This window comes from Anopheles merus, chromosome 3R (assembly GCF_017562075.2).
Source record: "Anopheles merus strain MAF chromosome 3R, AmerM5.1, whole genome shotgun sequence".
NCBI classification, from domain to species: Eukaryota; Metazoa; Arthropoda; class Insecta; order Diptera; family Culicidae; genus Anopheles; species Anopheles merus.
In genome coordinates this window covers 44,412,506-44,430,728 of record NC_054084.1, presented here as the reverse complement: position 1 = coordinate 44,430,728, position 18,223 = coordinate 44,412,506, and the positions used below count along the sequence as shown (strand labels likewise).

Genomic DNA, 18,223 nt, shown 5'->3' with positions numbered 1-18,223 from the left:
GTCTCGGTCGGAGCAATGAAACGTTCAGGCGAATCAAATTGAAGCAACAGACCGCGTGATTTTGTTCCACGTTTTGGCATTTATCTTTTTCGTAGCTACCCTCCACCCTAGCAGCAAAGTTTTAAAAATAAACGCCAACAGGTTGCGCTGGAAGAAGATGGCTAAGCGAATCGACAAAATTCGAGGGCTGATAAAGAACTTTTCTCGCATCAAAACGAACAGAATCCGGCAAGCGCATGCAAGATGGATGTGTGAAAAGTTTTATCCCACTACCAAATCTACCCCCGTTTGATGCTGTGCTTGTCATCCTATGCTTTAGCTACGATGTGGAAAATCTGTCACAAACTTCACTTTAACAAACTCAATCAAAACACGGGAGTATAATTTGCTGCGCCCGCGTAAAACGAAATCATGTTTGACACCGAAGCGAGCGAAACATCTCAAGAAGCGAAGAATTAAGTGCGACAAGTCTGTGGGTGGCATGTGAGTACACGTCATGCAGTGCATATTTTGAAAAGAAGCTTTTAATTGAATGTTTGCTCAAGTGTCACATAAAACGTTGTATGCATTAAGGGGAGACAAGGTTAAAGGATACATTATTCAAGTTATTTCAAGGAAGCATTAATGTCTGGCAAGTTATGCCGAGTAATTTTTGGAGATTTGAGATAAATGGTATGAGAAATACTGACACTTATTTAGTTCGAGTTTTTTATTTGTCCCAATTCAATTGTGAAGTTAACATCAATGTTATGGCAACGAGTACAGTTAAAATCGATAATTTTAACGACGATTTTTTGAAGCACAGAGAAAGATGCCGCATTAGCGAGGTTGTGTCGGTGAATTTGAGTAATTTTTATATTCCCTCGTTCAAGCCTTATACAAATATATTTTGCTTGCATGCAGGCAGAAGTACAAAACGGAAAACATTATTGATAACACTTATTCAACAACAATTTCTTCATATCCTTTCTCTGGCCTTGCCGCTTTATAATTGTACATAACTACCATGGTTTACTAGTATCAATTGAAAATGTGTCTGACGCCTATTAAGCCCTTTTGGCACGGTACATAAATGTTTTCCGTCGGTCAATTCATCGCTGGATACATTCTTAGCAGTATTGCTTCAAACCTACTAAAGTGATTTTTTTAAATAATTTCTATTCATTTGGTTCAAATGCATTGAAATACAGCCGAATAGATAGTCAAGATTGTTATCATCGTATTTAATTCGGTCTAGAATTCGAAACAAGATAATCATATTTAAAATTCCGGACAGTCGGAGGAAATTGTGATTGATTGCTTAAATATATTTATTTACAGAGTGATAATTACATGAAAACAACGATATTTGAAGATAGCAGCGACAAATTTCTAGATGGTCGTAAGAGAAATATTTCAAATTCGCGAAGCAGTACTTCAGTTCAATGCAACTAACAGTACCAGAGTAAAAACAGCACCCAAACCTGGTGGTCAGTTAATCCGACATCCTGTCGATTCAGAAGATTTCCTTCACTCCGGACCCCAATTCCGGACTTCAAAACAAGTAAAAACTCAAAAGGTGTAGTGTGTGGGAATGTGAATATTATTTATGTTTTTTTTAGGATGTCCGGAATTTGAATCAAAACGTCCGTAATTTGAAACATGAGCTCGATACTGTCCGGAATATGGATCAACATATTGTTGCAATTTCATGATTTTTCTCAATGTTTTAAAATAGTACAAACCTTTATTTTTTTTTTTCAAATGTAGAAGGTTTGCTTTAATTATGTGAATTATGCAGAGGCTAGACCGATTAAATTTGAATTGGTAAGATAACATAACCAGCCAAAAATGCCTTAAGCATCCGTAATTCCAAGCAATACGGTATGTCAACGGTTCAAGAAAAGTTAAACAATGAAAAAATCGTTGGTGAAAAAGTAACATCAAAACAAGTTGCTCTCCCTGATTTTATAGTTCTATATCTAACATATCAAACTAATCGACTCAATCTTGCAATCCTCGGCGAACCGCGCTACATACAATCAATACCTATTTTCCTTCAGCAACGATGCCAATCACTGAGTTAGTCATAGCAAGTATTCAGTTCTTTTAGTGATCGATAGGTTAAGATGCAAGGACGCTAAATTAGATTGCAAGGAAGCGTGTGTTAAGCTTTCTTTTCTTTTTGTTCTTTTCCTATTACTACTGCTATCGCTCTTAAGTTCAATCCTCTCGATACAAATGACTAACAGTCTTCGAATGCTGTAACGATGCAAAATATTAAACACGAAGAAAAAACCACAGATGAACACTCTCCTTAGCTTACTTACTTACTTATCCGGCGCTACAACCGCTTTGCGGTCTTGGCCTGCCTCGGGAGTGTCCGAAACCGCGCCTTCGTCTGCCAGTCCGTTATCCCGGCCTTAATGGCGGACGCCTCCACGCCATCTTGCCACCTCAATTTGGGCCTACCACACCTACTCTTTCCTTGTAGACGGCCTCCTTAGCTTACTACCATTAAAAAAGTACTAAAACTTGACAATGAAAATATTTTCAGATGGGTTTCAAATGGCATTACGATGCATAAAATACACCCCATCATAAGTGCACAAACCCTCTTCCCTATATGGCTGTGGCATTATTTCAAATCTACGTTTAAAAAATAGTACATAATATCCAACCAATATTGTTCAAGCGATAAGAAAGTAAGAAGACCGCCTGCAAAGAGTACATTCATCCATTTCTGTTGGCTGGTGGTTCAAGCTTCCTTCAACTTTGCTCTGCAACAAAACATAGCTGAAAAAGAAACGGCTAGTCATGGTCCAACGGAGAAAAATAAATAACCCTATAAACACCCGGAACGAACCATGACTGCGAATCGGTGTGAAGCAAACAACCAACGAACTTTCCGCCCTAAAACTTCACAATGAACGGAAACTGAACAAAGAAAACGACCCAACCATCTTTATCTATATAGCTTCGAATACACCCTGTGCCATCGATCGTACACTGTGTCGTTACGAAAAAGGTATAGGGTATGTTATCTTTTCTCAGAAACTCCTAGCAGCTTCCTCTTACGCCTTTTTAGCGCCTTATCCTTGATGCACTGACAATCCTTTCGTGTGCTTCATCACACATTTTGCCATTCATACACATACACAATGAGTTAGGCACAAGCTACTTGCTCGCTGCTGAACTTGCGTGTAATACCATGCGAATCATACGCGCCACAAATGATGTTTTGATATTTTGGTAACGCATCTTCGAAAACCAGTGGTGAGAAAGTAAGATCTAGATACGTTCCTTGTTGAATTCGAATGAAATGTCCTGCTGCAAACTGTGCGCTTCTCACATTGCCATACAATGCCATTGCCGGTTGATGTGTGAGCATTCGCAACTCTTCGCTGTTGATGGCATAATATATCTCTACTTCGGTAAGGCGTCCTCAACACTGTCAAAGGAGACACGGTTTGCTACCTGTTTGGTGTGATGAAGAGCAAGCAAACGAGACAGTGCTTGCCTCTCTCGCCTTCCAATGGTTGTGGCGAATTCAATAATGGATGTGATTGTGATAACGAAAAATGCGAAGGAGAAGCCTCGTATACGACGGAGGCGCCTGGTCCTTGTTCGTTCCACGGTCGATGGAACCACCCACAAAGACACCAGTTGTTGGCATGAGTAACGATTTCTCGTGAGCGTGAAATGAAGAGGATGGAACCGGTTCATGGATAATGGCAATGAAAAATATGTTTTGCAGACGATGATTGACTTTCTTTCTTTGTTGAAATGGGATTGGTTAGAGGTAAAGGCTTATCACTGCGTTTGTTTTGTACATTGTGTAAAGCGATTTACGGAAAGCATAATTGTGATGAGTTTTTCCATACAACTACGTTAGAGATAGGAATTATTTTGACACGGAATAACATTCTGCAATGAAAGACACTGAAAGCGAATGTATTGTGAGGACTACGACTAGATAGCGCAATAAATATTCCAAGAGAAAATGTAGAGCGCGCCGCGTCACATTTCATCAAATTCTGCATTTTGTTGTGCTGCTGGTTAGGATAAAAGGCACGTGTTGCAAACTATTGCAACAGCACTCTTTCTTTCGCCCATAGTAGTATTTGGTATTAAAAAACAAGCGTTTTCTTAAGCAGTCTATATTATTATTTTATTGCGACGCTAAAAATCAATCGCTTGACTCGGGCTACCGCGAAAGAGTGGCCTTCGGTCATTGCCTTAGCCACGACGTTCGGGAGCCTTTGAGCGATCGGGAATATTCTGCTCGATCGGTATCGGATGCTTCCCACACTACGCGTTTGTACCGCGCTCTGTCGGGAATCACGGTAGATAACACCGACAGATCGAATCTAACGTTAATTATTATTAACAGCACGTTTTAAACAACACCAGCTGTAGATAAAAATAGTGTAAGTTTTGCATTTGTTTCATTTGCTACGGCCAATTCAACAATACCTTTAGTACTTTCATCCGATGTACTCAATGAATTCATAGCGCATAATTTGAATTTAAATCGTGTACTATTAAAATTTGAGCTGTTTCAATTATAATTGAACCATTAGATCATCGATACCCCTTGAGATGTAAGTATCTATCGTGCATCTCGACCTGCAAATCGTTTACCCACTCCTTATTCTTCGTTATTTCCCTTCAGAATACAAATAAACAATTAAACGCTGCCTCTCATACCACCCTGAACAAGCTCTCGATCGATAAAACCAATTTGTTCTTCCAAATGATTGCCAGACTACGAAACATTTACGGCCTTTCCAATCCCCAAACTGCAAGCCACTGCAAGCCACCAATGTACACCCAATCGAGCAACCAAACCCGCAGGAGACAGGTTTAATCAGCTCCAGCGCCTCAAAAATAACATTCCTCCATTCCCCGTCGGCCGCTCCGTCGCTGCCCATGGCCATCGTTCTCATGATTGAGTCGAAAAACTTTCTTCACCTTTTGCACGCTTTGCCACCGCCAGACACTGTGCACTTTGCCCACAAGCGATGGCTTTTTCGTCCTTTTTCGGTCACCTCACCTGGCAGCCGAGGTTAAATTGGAATAGATTAGGCGCTATTCAAACAGATCTCTCTGGCATCGGAATGGTGCAAGGGAAATAGTTGGCATTCCATAAATTATCCAAACGAAGGATTGCCTTCCGTTTTCGATTGCGAGACGAACGAGAGCCTTGGCTCACGTGCGGCTGCCACAGAAACGTTCCATCCTCCATTCTTTTCCCAATCAGAGGTGCCTCTACCGCCCATCTCTATCTCTCTCTCTCTCTCTCTCTCTCTCTCTCTCTCTCTCTCTCTCTCTCCCTCTCTCTCTCTCTCTCTCTCTCTCTCTCTCTCTCTGGTCCATGTCTTTCCTTGTGTTTGTAGCAAATGTTTCCCACGGTGCAATCAGCAGACGCTGCTGCTGGTACAGGTTGGTTTGATTGAAAGTGTACCCATCGTTTTCATTTAAACACGATGCCGGCACCCGTCCCACAGTATGCAAACGGATGCATAAATCATATCAAAGTTTGCTCATGAGGTTAAAATATTTGCTTCCGACCCAGGCCAACCAGCTGGTTAGGTTTCTCACTCGCTCTCCATCTATCTCACACACATTCAGTCCATCTCTCATACGCCCTCGAATAGTTTCAACAACCTACTGGCTGAGCTTGTTTTATTTCGGGATTTTACCTCGACATTGAAACGTTTCATGCGCTTCGCCTTTGACGGATTGCTCGACGAAATGAGAAGCGGATGGGTGCGAACGTTGGTGTACAGTTCCCGGTGTACCCTTGTGAGCTTCCTGCAATAACAGGATCAGAAAGCGAGCCACCGTTTGCTGCTATCAAACTGGCTGCAGCTTGTTGTTCATGACGATGCTGATGATGCTGATGAAGCTGACGGCAGACGCGCATCCCGGCCTTGTCTGACAAGCGTACCAACGCTCTTTGCTAAGGGATTACGTTGTTAGCTCCCGTTGACGAAGACACCGTCGACTGTGAACATCGTCAGCATCGGAGCATCGGGCAACAAAGCCCGCCACACTCGCCATGACTTGTATGAAGATCGTCTGTTAGCAGCTTCCGTTTGCTGTTTCTGCAAACAAGAAATTGTTCCTTCCGGCTGGGCTGAACACGAAGGGACGACACGCAAGGAATCAGTTCCATTTCGCAAAAGCAGCTCATGGTGCTCGGGTTTGGTACGGGTAATGAGAAAACGATCTGACCAGGCGTTATGCGTTACTTGGGGTAGGACGTGCAGGGAACAATCGGCACAAAGGTGTTCTTCATACGATTGCAACATTATCCTCCGTACAGCAGCATGATCTTGTGAATTGCGTCACGTGTGAAGCACATGCTAGCGCCCCTGCACTCCATGAAACCATGTGCCTAAATGTATAAATGTGTATGTGTGTAGGTATGTTTGTGTTGATTCTGTTCCCACTTTTTTCGTTCTTCAACATTTATCTCGTCTCAGTTGCAGCAGCTTGCAGGGAATTGGCAAGCCGTCGTTTGTGGTCGCATAAACGCGCCTCACTATGAGCACGACAATCCCTTACGCGCTACGTGCTCAATTTACTAAGAACAAGCTGTGGGCATAGGTATGGGTAGAGTGGGGGTTCTCAGGTTTTGTGACCAATTATTACCCCCTTAATAGGCGACCCATTGCGGATGGCGTATACTCAGCCGTGTACTGGTGAGTATTTCAAGATAAAAAGCTCAGCTTTTCTCCTCTCTACGTTTACCCGATTGAGTGGGTTCGCTTATCGGTGCTAGGAGGGAAAGTAACACGAGTGCACGTCTGTGCCAAGGGAGGTTTGATATTCGAGGGCAACATTCGAGGGCTAATTTTTTCCATTCTTGTAGTACGCGTTTAAGTAATGCGGTGTGCATTATTACTAAAGCATTCGAACGCTTTAATGGGACAAATTAGCATCTTTCGTAGGAACAATACAGAGGGTTTCACATCATCTGACAAAGTTGGTATACTTTATTATCTCTTTGTAAATAAAGTGATACCGTATGGCCACAAACAATGAAATACAGAGCGAAATGAAATATTTGACATGTGAAATGTCAGCTGATGTGCAATGTACACACTTGACAAAGAATATGCAAAAACGCAACTAAATCCATCCAAGAACTTTAAAATCAACCATTTCCTTGATTTTTGGTAAATATTTCATCAATTCTTTCATATCATGAATGTAGTATATTAAAAAGATACTTTTTTTGAATGATAATCGAATGCGGATATTGTGGGTGTATCCAACTTCCAACCTATTAGCGTTTCTGTAAGATATTTCAGTGCTCCAAAAAGTATGCTAAAATAGTTAGAACCGCTGAAAACGCATATAAGACCTAAACACCATTCTTTACGATAACATAATATACAAATTCAATATTTTTTTAACATGTTGAACCTGGTGTGCTGGATGCGACGACATAAAGTGTCCAATCTGTTCCAATAATTCACCAGTTATGCGAAACACTCATCACACGGGATTATTCACCTTGGAAATTGCCGGAGCACTAAACCTTTTTCTACCCAACAAAACATACATACTTTCATTTTGAGGTGTACGAAGCACCCACAGCATTCGCAGCAAGACTCTTAATAAATCTCAGCTGCCCCCAAGAACCCGTATGACAAATGATGACACGCACTGTAACTATCCGAGCTGAAAACCCGCAGCTGATGGTGGCTGAGATGGACAACAAAAAAAAACAGCTCGATAGCCATTTCTGCGGGCGTGTGGTTGAACCATAAAGCACAAACTAACGTAATGTACCATTAATATCACATTTCCTTCCACTGCTCCACCACCGTTGGTCTGTACGCCACCATCGTTTTCTACCATCCCCGAACACCCCTTTTTTCTTAAACCATCAACACAAAGAGCTCAAGCCTCACAAATGAATATAAGGAAGAAGATGAAAAAAGCCGAGCGGAACGCCGCGTGTAATGAATGTCGAATCGCTGTTCCTTCTCATTATCCTGACGCGAATAAATGATGCTGCAGTCTGACTAAAGCGCTCAAAGCTACGTCCCAACCAGCGGCATTCGTTAGACTAGCCGCATTCCGCACGAACCCCCGTGGCATGCTCGCGCGCGCATTACCAACACAAAATAACAACTACAATATGACAGAGCAGAGTGGGAGCGAACAAAAAATCGGACAAACTAACGACTCTTCTTTCTTGGCACTCGTTACGGATCGCCCAGGATCGCTTCCGATGCGAGGAAAAATAAGATAAAGTGCGCTACACAAAAAAGGAAAGAATATGGCCTCGAAACTAGCAACAGGATTCGTACTCAATCGCACCCCGCCAGCAGCACACGTTCACGACGGGAGATTTTGGAAAGTTTCCACCTCTATGTTTTTCTTTCGGTGAGGGTAGTTGGAAAAATATCATATCTTTCTCTCTATCTCTCTCACTCTCTCTCCGTCCCTCTTTTCTCAATGGTCCTAGTACTGTTTGCCCCACATCAGGAGGACCATGCAGAACAGGATAACGAATGACAATAATCCGTAGTCGTAGCTACGTGCCAAGAATCAATTATTTGCCGTATGAATCTCGAACCAAACTCGCCACCAGCAGGTCTTCGCGTCGCTCCGTTACGACTCAATCGCATCATTTGCGTTGCTTCCTTGACACAGGGATCCACCCGTAGCGTAAACGTAAGCCTTGTGAAAACTCTTGTGTCTTGTCACAAACTGCGAAAACGATTGAACCAAGGACAAAACAAAATACACCCAATATGGGTGGACAACGGCTCGTTTATGTGTGTGTGTGTATTTTGTGCATGTTCGGGTATCTTTAGTCTCTGTTATGAATGATGATTTATAGCTAGTTTTCTGCATTCCATGTTGCTCACTCACTGCTCGCCCTGATTTGTTTTGGGGCTATTGTTATTTTTATTGTCTTTACAATGATGCCAACTCCAAGGCAAATTTTTCCTGCTTGATACGGGAGAAGGCACACGACTTATCAGTGGCATTTTTTTCTGCAAATATTGACCAACGCGCAGCTTATGCGTTCAGTAATATCGATGTGTACACCCCCGTACGAATTTTCATGCATTTTGGCTCATAGGAAGCTATTAAATTACAAGCCAAAAGAAGGAGATGTTTACCTTAATCAATCATCTACCATAATGGTTTCGGGCTTCTATTTTCTGTTTTCTTCTCATTGCGGTATTGTGATTTTTTTGTCTTGTTTTTCTATTATTTGAACAATCTTTCAGATTATTTGCGGCCTTTCCAGTGCACCCAATCCAATCCTATCCGCTACCATCTATCGCCTAATTCGGATTCAATCAATTGTCTAGCTAACCCATCTCATCAAGCGAAACAAAGCAACGATTGATTTGTATTAAAGGGCAGATTGTACATCTGGCTTTGCTTCTCTTGCCTTAATCCTGAACTCTTCTGTAACTAGCGTAGATGGTATGTGGCCTGTTGAAGAAAGCATCAAATATGTATACGAACAGCATAGAATGATTTTGGGTATCTATTTCTCCAACAAGAGTACGATTAGTGGTTAGAATGAAAGTTTAACCAGAGCGTGGTAGAGAATTATTTGTTGATAATTTTCCATCCAAATGGAATCGCAAATTGGTTATGGGAAACAAATAACAGCACAATGAGATAGACAGCATTTTAATGATTGAGGTTTGCCTTTCTCCTCCACACACCCTAGTAAACATACAGTCAAAAAATCAACTGAATAAAAACTCCTATTATGTTCATTAGAAAACGATACATTTTGCTTTTAGAGCACCAAGGTAGTGAACATGAAATATGTTTCTAATTCGCAATATACATCGTAAATGCATTCATTTTTAATATCTTCTTAAAAAGTGATGTATTTTAGTGTGCGTGTGTATGGGTTCAATTTTTTAACTCTGTACGTATCGTACTATTTTCTGTTGATCGAATTTATGCTATATCGTTATTTAATGGGGACATGCACCATTTCATCACAGAGCAGCCATTGGATGTTTGGGTAATTCCTCCTTCGCAGAGATTGAAGCAGAATTATTAGCCTTCGTTGAGCCGCCGTAGACCGCAATCAAGAATGAAACAAAACGGAGGAAAAAATATCGTCTCTGTCATTGATCTGACCCAAATCCAAACGACTTCTCGGTCCCCTGGCAAGGAAGAGCGGAGGGGTCAAGCGGATCGAATATAATGCCGGTGGGACTGATTTTAGTGACCGTAAATCATTACCAAAGCCGCGTGCGGTTGGTTATGACTTTTGTTTACGGTACGAGATACAAAAAAGTATAGGTGAGTTTTGCAGAATGGTTATGAACTCATGTCAGATTTGAACCAAAAAATTTGATTTTGATGCTGACAGCAATAATCCTCCAACGTCAGTATTCATACTGACTTTTCACGATTACCTTAAAGACAGTATATAATATATTGATTTTAATACTTTGTTTTTTTTAAATCAAATAATGCATATTGACAGAGCATTTTCATTGTTTTAGTATCTATTATCTTTTTTTAGCCGGCCTTAAATTTACATGATCGTTACTGTTTAGTAAAATAATCATTAGTCATAAAATGTGTTGCAGATTCCTACGGCAACTGAAATTGTAAAAACAGCTTATGGGCAAGTGAGCTTTCAGCTATAACTAATGAAAAGAAGAATCAATTTAATGCTGAAGAACATACACCACAGTCAATCTTCCAAAGTTCATTTTTTCCATTATTTTTACTGTCAGTTATGAGAAATAATTCAAGCTGATTTAATTTCTCAAATCTTTGGAGATTTACTCGCCTTTTTGTTTTCATTTAATAGGACCCTCGTTTTCAATTTATTATGAATATTAAGTGTTACTTTAACTGACGTAGTTACCAAACAAGACGTAAGTGCTTATTTTTATAAATCTAAGTCAATGCTTTTTGAGTTATTACATCCCCTAGGTCTAAATTTCTCTAAAACCTTACGATGTTCAATAAGATATATTTTTGGGTGTTTATTTCAAGTGTGTATTTTTAGTTTCTTCTTCTTTTTTGGCTCAACAACCGTTGTCCATCTAGGCCTGCCAGTACCACTTGTGGGGTTTGCTTTCAATGACTTTTGATTACACCCCATAGCAGTAGGATAGTCAGTCCTACGTATGGCGCCACGGTCCATTTGGGGTTTGAACCCATGACGGGCAAGTTGTTAAGTCGTACGGGTTGACAACTGTACCATGAGACCGGCTAGTTTTAGGTAACTCAAGTAATCTGCTACACTCGGCTGCTCTGTTGTTGATGCTTTTGAGAATGTTCTAAAGGACTTTAGGTGACAGGGTATTCAACAATTAATTTTAAAGTACTGCAGCTGATTGTTAATACTCTTATTATATTATTATTACTAAATTTTGATTGCTATTATTTTTTTCACATGCTTTTTAATTGCCATCAATTCATAAGGCTGTTCCGCTTAGTGGTCAGAGAAAATAAACCCATAATAGAAAAGTCATAATTTTTTTTTATTAAATAATATAATAAATAATAATTTATGAAAGAGAATTTAACAAATCTAACAAAATCTCCCTATCCTTCTGATGCTTACCATTTGCTATCCGGGAGCTATTTTACAGTTGGATTTCCAAGACCTGCCACTCCGACAGAAACCTATCACTCAACCATAAGCCGGGTTAATTGAAATCCACTTCAAACCGTCAGCTCCTGCTTTTGCATTGCCCCGGTAGCGTCAAAAGCAGAAGCCAGACAGCGGGAGTCAAAAAAAATTAAACAGGACAAAGCAAAGCCGTACTCTGCTCATCTCCAAAAGGAACGCTATCACGGCCGGCACAAAGGACACACTCACTGTCGGATGTCACCAAACGCGACTGTCTCGCCCTTCTCTTCCGGTCGTCTGTGGTGAACTGCATTTCATTAGTTCGAACATTGGGCTTTGGTCCAGATTTTCGCTGACGCTGGTCTGTCTTCATGTGATCTTCCTCCGATCTGCGTGCTGTATGTTTGTGTGTGTATGAGAAGAAAGGGTGGGCTTAGGGGGGAGGAAGAAGGGATCGCATTCACCAACGACACAAGCGCACGCCGAGTACAAACCTTTCAGTTGGCCCAGCTTAGCAAACTGACAGATGTATTATTCATTTTGCATTTCCTACCACTTCGATAAACCGTAGGACGAGAATCACTTGCAGCAGCATGGCGGGATGGAAAAAGCGATTGCAATGGCGTGAAATGCCGACCACAAATAAAGAAAAATCTTGCACGAAAGAATGACAAAACGGTATCAGAAAATAAACACCGAGTTTGGTAACATCACGTGCACCATGTGCTACCGCAACAACGGGCTCACCCGATTCCCGATTAGCAGAAGAATTGAATGAATTTAGCAAAACCATCCACGGTGTCGTTGTTTTGTTCTGGTTTAGATGCGTTCCCACTCGGCTACTCGAAACACTTTCAGCACTATTATCTCGTTTTCCACGAACCACCGAATTGTAAAATGCCACAGTATCGGTTTGCGCAATTCGAAGAACACAATCCAAGAAGAAAAAATCCGCTAGCACGCACGTTTTTTTTACATACACCTTCAAAAGCACCATACCGATACAAACAAACTCAATCTCACACATTTACCACGATAGCATCAATGCGAAACAACGAGCCGAAACAAAACCGTTCAGAGAGAAGATCTAAATCAAATAGACAATTTTATAAACGTTGTCCTTTTTCGTTTGTTCGGATTGCTCTTCGTTGGCCCCGAAGCTTCTTTATCGTTAGCAGGCACTACTTTGTTATTGCTGGCAGTCGTGCGATTTGAATGATAAGGATTCCAGACGATTCCATTTCTGCGGCCAGACAGGATGGCCGACTCTTCAAAAGCTCGTTTCGCTTGGCTACCTACTTTAGGCATCCACTGATCCGGACAAGGCGGATTTTCTATGTGGCAGAGTCGTTCTAGACTTAGAAGATAAAGGTCGGCTCCGTAGTTCAACACACATACACCGCACTGGACCGGAATAAAATGCTTTCGGAAGGATTTGATATGAAAATAGAGAAGTTTTTTCTTCTCTCATTATTTTTTGCAACACTACACACAGATAATATATTACACACACTTAGAGGTTTTCTCACTTACATTGCGGTAAGTAATACCATCATCAAAACATCTAAGATTATGCATGCCCCTAACCATTCACAATGACATCTGGATCCATCGCACCTATCCTGGCGTAGATGTACGAACAATACAAAAATACACAAAACATACGAATCCTACCGCATGCAGTATCCGCGAGTGACTGACTCCGCTTCAGACGTCGAATGTTCGCGCGGTTGTTTCCATCCGTGCGTTGGCTACGATGCCGTCGTGTTTGGGGTGTTGTATCCTGTTTTGATTGGATTCGGCGCGTGGGTTACCTCCTGAGTTACCGATAATTTTACTCTTTGCTCGTGCGAAGAGCATCTCTCGAGAAAACATGCAATCGAAACTTTCTTACTAGGATGCTGCGAATTGTTTTTCATGTGTTATGTTCAATTTTATTGGCCAACTTTAGTATTGGTGACACCGATGCCATTGTGAGATATTTTAGGATACTAAATACAACTCACCAGTGGAAAACATTTCCATGGGGAATCTGGTGAGTTTTCAGGCACCCGAGATTCATAACACGAGTTTTCCCCTTCGCTAGCGTAGCCAGTAGTGAGACGGTATTCGGTGAGATATTTTAGGAAGCTGCATACATCTCACCAGCGGGAAACATTTCCATGGGGAATCTGGTGAGTTTTCAGGCACCCGAGATTCATAACACGAGTTTTCCCCTTCGCTAGCGTAGCTAGTAGCGAGACGGTGTTCGGTGAGTCACCATAGTGACACGACAAACCATCACGCGATTGTGAACAAACTTACTCATGAGGAATCTCGTTTAGACATGAGAAAGTCCAGTCATAAATTCCAAGACAACAGTGAAAGTGAAAACTTAATACTTCCCCTTTGTAGGGACTTTTAATCCTGTTTGCTCACAAAGTATGATACAATGTAAGGCTGTGCATTATGAAAAATGTGAGCTTGTGAACATTTAAATTACGGGGGTGAAATATAGTAGGGGAAAAATAGGGGAAACAAACTGGAGAAAACAAACTTTCAAAGCAATGAGGAAGATTTGTTTATCTAAACTTAAATCTCACCATTTAACAATGTTTGTTGGGAACATTGTGTTTATTTTAAATTTGAGTTGCTTACGGTTTTATTCGAAAACAATATTGAACATATAATGCCCATGTAAAATTTGTATGAAATGATTCATAATTTTTTATTTGGTGGAACGGAACGGACGGATTCTATACTTTAAACGAAAATAAATATTGTGCCGACCACAGACACTTAAATATCGTACATACTAAGCAAATTTGGCTGAAGTCATATATGTCACAAACGAGTCATATAGTTTGCAATTTGCTATTCATTAGCCGTATAGCCAACGTACTACTCTATGTTGGATGTTAGTTATTGTGTTTCAAAATGTACCCTCAAAATGTATGTAAATACACTATACTCAAAATGTACTTGTTGTGTTTCAAATTGTACATGTATCAACTAATCATCAGATTGCAACATTGAAGGCATTCAACAACTCTACCGTATTGTTATTTGGGCTGCTAATATCGACTGTCTTCTATTCAAATTTATACCATTGCACCGCTTTATTTCTCCCTTTGAATCCAAATTTAACTTTTCTCGTCTCGGCAAACCGCACACAAACTATGCTGCTAAGCGTGATATAGAGAATAGATTACAACATACTTATAAAATTAAATTTCACTCATGCGTTCAAACGCTCTCAGACACCACGTGTCTGGGAAGGGTATGTTTGTGTGTCACAACCTGGAAATTAGCTTAAGCCATTAGACTGACTGACAGCAAACATTAATTAATTTTATTCCTCAATCCTTTCGTTTCATTTTCCGCCGCTCGATGTCCAGACGCGACGGCAGGGAAGCTTTTCGGAAATTAGAAATGGATCGTTCTTGCTAGTATGTGGTCGACCGTCACACGAAAAGCGTGTCCTCAATCACCAGACCCAAAATTGTTCTCGTTTTTTCCGGAAAGAATCGGCAATGCAAACGGGCATAGGGAATTTCATACCTAAGATTTCTACATGAAATGATGAATGTTGAATGTAGTGATAAGTGTGCCACGGTTCAACGCCGCAGTTAACATGGCCTGTTGGAATGGACCCCGCATGAAGCTAGAACTGTGCTAATTTGTGTAGTTTCCGTCCATTAGTTGATTCATAAATCATCCAGCACAGAATCACAGGAAGGGATAAACCTACACACAATAGTGTTTGTATGATGAGAGATGAGGTATTTTTACATAAATTGTTTTTATTCACTCCTCGTGTTTTGTTACTCCTCGTGTTACGATTTATCCATGGTCGACGTTCAAGCAATATTTTAATTGCGAAAGAAATGTCTCCATTACATTTAACTTTAGCTACACTTGATTGAGGACAATATGTTAATGAATATAAATGAATCCCGAACAACTTTAAGCTCTCTGTTTATATGGTCTCTTTAATATCCTCTATCCTATAATTGTTGAATTATCCAATTCTTGCGAACAATAGTCCTAGGAAACTTACATTTATTTTCAATCATTAAAATCAGCAGGGCCAGTCTCGTGGTACAGTCGTCAACAGTCAGCCCTGAATAGACCGTGCATCCATAGCACAGTAAAAGCAGACCGGGTTGAAAATCTTTTTTTTTATTTTTAGATTTCAATGCCAAGAGTATTTTTGCTTTAAAGTAGATACTATTACATTAAGCAAGGCAAAATAAGCCTTCTAAATCCCATAGATTGCAATAGAAAATAATATCAAACTTGAAAAATGTTACAAATCCTTCATATTTAGGCAAATGAATGGAGCATCTTTCAACTACAATATTTTAAAAAGTACTGTTTTGATTTTGAAAGTTAATAGTGGTTTAGAAAGATGCCCTAAATAAACTCAAATTATGCCTTATTATTCATTTTTGATGAAAGTTATAAGAATAACTACAACAAGAAAAGTTGTTATAAGAAGAAAATATATAAAATTTTTGTCTTCAACGTGGTAAAAATCATAGAGTTTAGTATATTCGTGTTTTTCCTAGTACTACATATTGTAGAAGGACTATAAAGCTTGTGTCCAAAATTCAAGATGCTTCAAGATCCACTTTTCGCAACTTTAGAAGTTACATAATATTTTGTAATTATCAGTTTCTAAGAAATATATTACTTCTTCTAACAGTATTATTTTGGAAGGGATAATTTAAATAGCACTCTACTATACTTTACTATAAGTTTTTTTTTTAGAATCGCAATAATATTTATAGGACGATAAATATGCATTTGAGCAAATTTTCATGAATAAGAATTTGAGTATGAAGTGTACATCACAGCTAGGATGTTAACATTATTTTCGTAGCTTTTTCATAGAAGTAAAAATTTAAAGAACTATATACTCCTAGGTAATATTTTAGATTAGGTTTAAACGTAAGTAAAGCACGACCTGTCATAAATCATGAAATACTAGTGTTACCGCTTTAATTGCAATAACTTCGTTCGTTTTTATAATAATACGATTTTGTTTTTTTGTGGTTTGATTTTGCTTATGATTTTGTTTGCAACTAATTTTGAAAACAAATTAGTGTTTGCAAGGTCTTGCAACATGTAAATACTTTACATTTCTGTCTGAATGTACTATAGGGCAGCTAATTTACGGTACCAGCACAAGGAAACTGTTAGAAAAGCGTTAAACTATCCATATGTAGCTAATTATGTGAAGTGTTAATAATTTTCAGCCGGTCTCATTGTACAGTCGTCAACTCGTACGACTTAACAACATGCCCGTCATGGGTTCAAGCCCCAAATAGACCGTGCCGCCATACGTAGGACTGACTATCCTGCTATGGGGGGAAATCAATAAGTCACTGAAAGCCAACCCCAAGTGGGTTGGCAGGCCTTGACCGGCATCGGTTGTTGAGCCAAAAAGAAGAAGAAGTTAATAATTTTCAAGGTGAAATAGAATACAGTGAACCCTCTCTTATTTGACACCTCTCCAATTTGAAAAACCTCTCTTATTTGAACATTTTGCACAGTCCCTTGATTTCCAGTACATTTTTGTTCCTCTAATTTGGAAAACCTCTGAAATCTGTGTCCCTCTTATTTGAGTATGGTGTTGCTATGGTTATTGAAAGATGTATGCTCAAATTGCTGGCTGCCAACCGGTCATTCTACAGCCTGAAAAATCAGTTCACCTCAAAGAACCTGTAGCGACGGACGAAGCTGGGACTATATAGTACCTATATAGTACCAGTACTCACATACGCCTCTGAGACATGGATACTGTCCAAATCTGACGAAACCCTCTTAGCCGCGTTCGAGAGGAAGATGCTCAGAAGGATACTTGGCCCCGTATGTGTGGAAGGACAATGGAGGAGCCGCCATAATGACGAGCTATACGAGATGTACGGCGACCTCAATGTCGTACAGCGTATAAAGCTCGCCAGGCTCCGGTGGGCTGGCCATGTTATACGCATGGAAACGGACGACCCAGCCCGTAAAGTCTTTTTAGGCCGTCCACAAGGACAGAGGAGGCGTGGTAGGCCCAAATTGAGGTGGCAAGATGGCGTGGAGGCGTCCGCCATTAAGGCCGGGATAACGGACTGGCAGACGAAGGCGCGAGACCGTGAGCGGTTTCGGACACTCCTGAGGCAGGCCAAGACCGCAAAGCGGTTGTAGTGCCGGATAAGTAAGTAAGTAAATGCTCAAATTAGCGATTCTGTTCGCAGTTTCCTATAGCAACAGTTAAGGTTGCATACTAAATGTTCTGTCTCTTTCTTGTTTGTATGGACCTTTCATTCACTTTAAACCTCTGTAATTTGAAAACCCCTTCTATTCGACAGTCCCATCGCCTCTCAAATAAGAGAGGGTTCACTGTATAACATCCTCCTTCAATAGAAAATATTCAGATCTAATAACAACATATTTTTATCCCGATGCTTGTATCGGCTCTTCCACTGTGCATAGGTTGGAAAGACTATATTGTTATGCGTGATCAATAAATCTACAATAACCAAGCCAACCAGTGGTATAAGCAGGCCTTGACCGACAACGGTTTCTGTGCCAACGAAGTAGAGGAAAATCATTAATAATTTCATCTTTAATTATTATATCAGCCAAATATGCATACAACTCGACCTATAT

At 40.3% G+C, this 18,223-nt stretch overlaps 1 protein-coding gene across 8 annotated transcripts in view; it reads right to left on the bottom strand.

Moving 5' to 3' along the window:
- LOC121596845 overlaps positions 1-13,320 on the bottom strand; it is an 83,371-nt gene extending 70,051 nt beyond the window's left edge. The window contains exons 1-2 of one of the 8 annotated variants that reach the window (XM_041922138.1): positions 13,112-13,291; positions 11,570-11,631 (exon numbers count right to left, since the gene is read on the bottom strand). The gene's annotated coding sequence lies outside the window, so the exon portion shown is untranslated. Of the gene's footprint in view, positions 1-11,569; positions 11,632-13,111 lie in introns of all 8 variants that reach the window. The other 7 variants (XM_041922141.1, XM_041922142.1, XM_041922144.1 and 4 more) reach the window with 7 other exon arrangements.
- Positions 13,321-18,223: the final 4,903 nt, after the last annotated feature.